At 36.3% G+C, this 3,169-nt stretch overlaps 1 non-coding gene across 1 annotated transcript; it reads left to right on the forward strand.

Annotated features, from left to right (window-relative positions):
* Positions 1-2,395: 2,395 nt before the first annotated feature.
* On the forward strand, positions 2,396-2,482 carry TRNAS-GGA (transfer RNA serine (anticodon GGA)). Its single transcript has one exon. It is a non-coding gene; the product is annotated as a tRNA-Ser (tRNA).
* Positions 2,483-3,169: the final 687 nt, after the last annotated feature.

Below are 3,169 nucleotides of genomic sequence, written 5' to 3' on the forward strand. Positions count from 1 at the left end.
AGAAAGGACTTACTATCTTTGGGATCTGATGCTACACCGCTGCTCAATACCTTAGTAGATCGACTCTATTACATAAGTTGATTCCTAACTTTTATCTCATATCATGACATAAGTAAGCAGTTCTTATTGTATCGGCCCCAAAACCTCGCTAATTGATCTTTACGGTGCTTCCTCTATCAATTAGATCCTTTCTTTATCCATAGAATCTAATATATAGGCCGTACCTATTTCTTCATATTTGGCTCCTATGAAGTCTCTTTCTTTGCTACAGCTGATAAAACTCGTTGCTTTGAATGATGCATATGTAGAAAGCCTATTTTTTTCTAGTATTTACTAGGAGGTTTGATCTTTCTTTCCTTCTTTCTATAGTGGAGATAGTCGCACGTAATGACAGATGACGGCCATATTATTAAAAGCTTGTGGTAAGAATGGGTTTCGTTCGAGTGCCCGGAAATAATATTCCAAAGCCTTCGTATGTTCTCCGTTGCTTGTGTGGATAAGGCCTATGTTATAGAGTATATAACTTCGATCATAGGGATCAATTTCTAGTCGCATAGCTTCATAATAATTTTGTAAAGCTTCCGCATAATTTCCTTCGGATTGAGCTGACATCCGTTACGGTCGTTCATTCTATTCAAAGAATCTCCGTTCCAGAAACGTACGTGAGACTTTCATCTCATACGGCTCCTCCCTTCTGTGCATAGTAATAAGGGGAATAATCCATGGAATCAAAAAAGATTGAAATATTCTCATTATGAACTGACAGGGGCTGGTGTTTTTACAAGAAATCTCTAGCCAGCCTTCCTGCAAGAGGTCTATATTTTCTTAACACCAACCATGTTGGTGCTAGATAGAAATGGTAACTCCAACAATTTCTTTGTCCTCAACGCCCCCTATTTCCAGGAATTAGTCACTTCAACGATCTTCGATGGTTATACGGGTATCCAAAGTACGAACGAGATGGATGTTTGTTGTCCCAACCATTCTTGTTAGTCCCGATCCCGATAAGGAAAAGGGGTAATTTATAACAAAGTTTTCGCGTTGTTGATTCCTAGGTGTAGTGCTTCTTCCTCTATGCCGCCTATTGGTCTGGTCCTAGTGGAGTCGGATTGACCTACAATACAGAACCTGTAGGTGTAACCTTTCGCTCAATACTCAAATCAACAATTGAAGCATCTGAGGCTGCATCAATCGGGGATACACGACAGAAGGAATTGTTCTATCTCTAAATTTCACCTTCACCGAGCATAGGTTTATTTCAAAAATCTTTTTTCTTTGTATTACGAATCATGTCTCTTTCTCGTAAGACTGAGGTCGGTAAATCATAAATAATAAATAAATAATAATAAAAAAAAATCAAATCGCACCATCTCTGTAATAGGTAAATGCCTCTTTTTCTCCTGAGGTTGTCGGAATTATTCGTAATAAGATATTGGCTACAATTGAAGAGGTCTTATCAATAAAATTTCCATTTATCCGAGATCTAGGCATGGTTAACAATCCATTCCATAATTCTTCTCATTACCCCTAGAGGGAAAATGATCCCACAAACAAAGGAATTGTATAGTACGAAATCACATAAAAACAAACGGACTCATTCTAAAAAAAAAGGTGTCGACCTTCCACTCAAATTGTCCCTTTGGGGCAGGGATGGATAGGAAATATTTGAATCCGATTGTATTTCATTTAAATTAAGTATTAAGTATAAATATTAAGTAGTATACCAATGAACGGAACTATTCCTATTTTATCGAAGCTCAGGAATCAAGGAAGTTTTTCCTACAGATTCTGATGACTCTAGAAGTTTTGATTTGATTATGATCCAAAGAAAAAAAAAATCAAATCAAATAATAGAATCATTCCATGATGAAAATAGAATAAGAATAACCATCCATTTTTTGTGCATAGTGTGTATACACCACGCAATCGAAATATCAAAAAAATCCATGGGACGATTCATGAATTTGTAATAGATTGTGGGGTAGCTCATGAGAGGAATTGTTGTTGAGAAATCTGAAACTAGAAAGGAATTTTGGAATTCCTATGGAACCATAATAGTCTAAATGTAACCATAGTATAAAATAGGGTCAGTTGACTTGTTCCAATTCATTGGTTTAATCCAGTATAAATCTAAGAATAAGACGGGATCGTCTTCTTGACAAACATGAATAGATAGATTCTATCTATTTTTTTTTAATCTTTTTAATAAGATAAGAAAAAGATAAGAAAAAAAATGTTTTTTTATCCCTCGATCCTCGAGGGAAGATCTTTCTTTAATGAAAAGTTTTCTATTTTCTATTTAGAATTGATTGGTCATACCTGTATTGCAATAATACAATAATATGAATGACTCGCTATTCACTCGGTTTCTGGGTCATAATCATAAGATTATGTAGGAGAGATGGCCGAGTGGTTCAAGGCGTAGCATTGGAACTGCTATGTAGGCTTTTGTTTACCGAGGGTTCGAATCCCTCTCTCTCCGTACCTTCACCTAATTCACCAACGGTACCGACTACAATGTATCAAATCAAATAACAATTGATACGAGTATTCCAATCGTACTTTATTTGATATAGATTCTCTATTCCTAATTGCTGTGGTATGGAAAATACCGGAACGGAAAGAATGGACAAGGAATAAAAATCTCACCGCTGATCCATTTGTAATACGTGAATGGGAGAAAAATCCGGATCAAACCTCTTAGATCTATTTACTTCGGCGAAAGAAAAAAAAGGGGCTTGTCCAAAGCTTTGTTATTTTAGTTAGGTTCAAGTCTGACGGGAATAATATTCTACGACTAGCAACTCATTGATTTTCAAACCGATCCACTTAATATCTATTATTTGATTTACTAATCCTTTATATTGGGATGAATAAAGACTCAAATGTTTTGCCAACTCCTCGTGGGGGGATGAATCCATATAATTTTGAATCAGAGCTCTGGATCTTTGTTCATCCCTCATAGTAATAATATCTTGGGGTTTGCAGCGATAACTTGGGATATCTACTATACGGCCATTAACTAAAATATGTCTATGATTAACTAATTGCCTGGCTCCCGGAATGGTCGAAGCCATACCCAATCGAAAAAGGATGTTATCCAAACGCATCTCAAGTAGTTGTAGTAAAACCTGACCTGTTGACCCTTTGGCTTTCCCAGCAATACGAA

Source organism: Tasmannia lanceolata, unplaced genomic scaffold, assembly GCF_043159265.1.
Source record: "Tasmannia lanceolata isolate RefF3 unplaced genomic scaffold, GAP_Taslan_0.1 ptg001226l, whole genome shotgun sequence".
Lineage (NCBI taxonomy): Eukaryota > Viridiplantae > Streptophyta > Magnoliopsida > Canellales > Winteraceae > Tasmannia > Tasmannia lanceolata.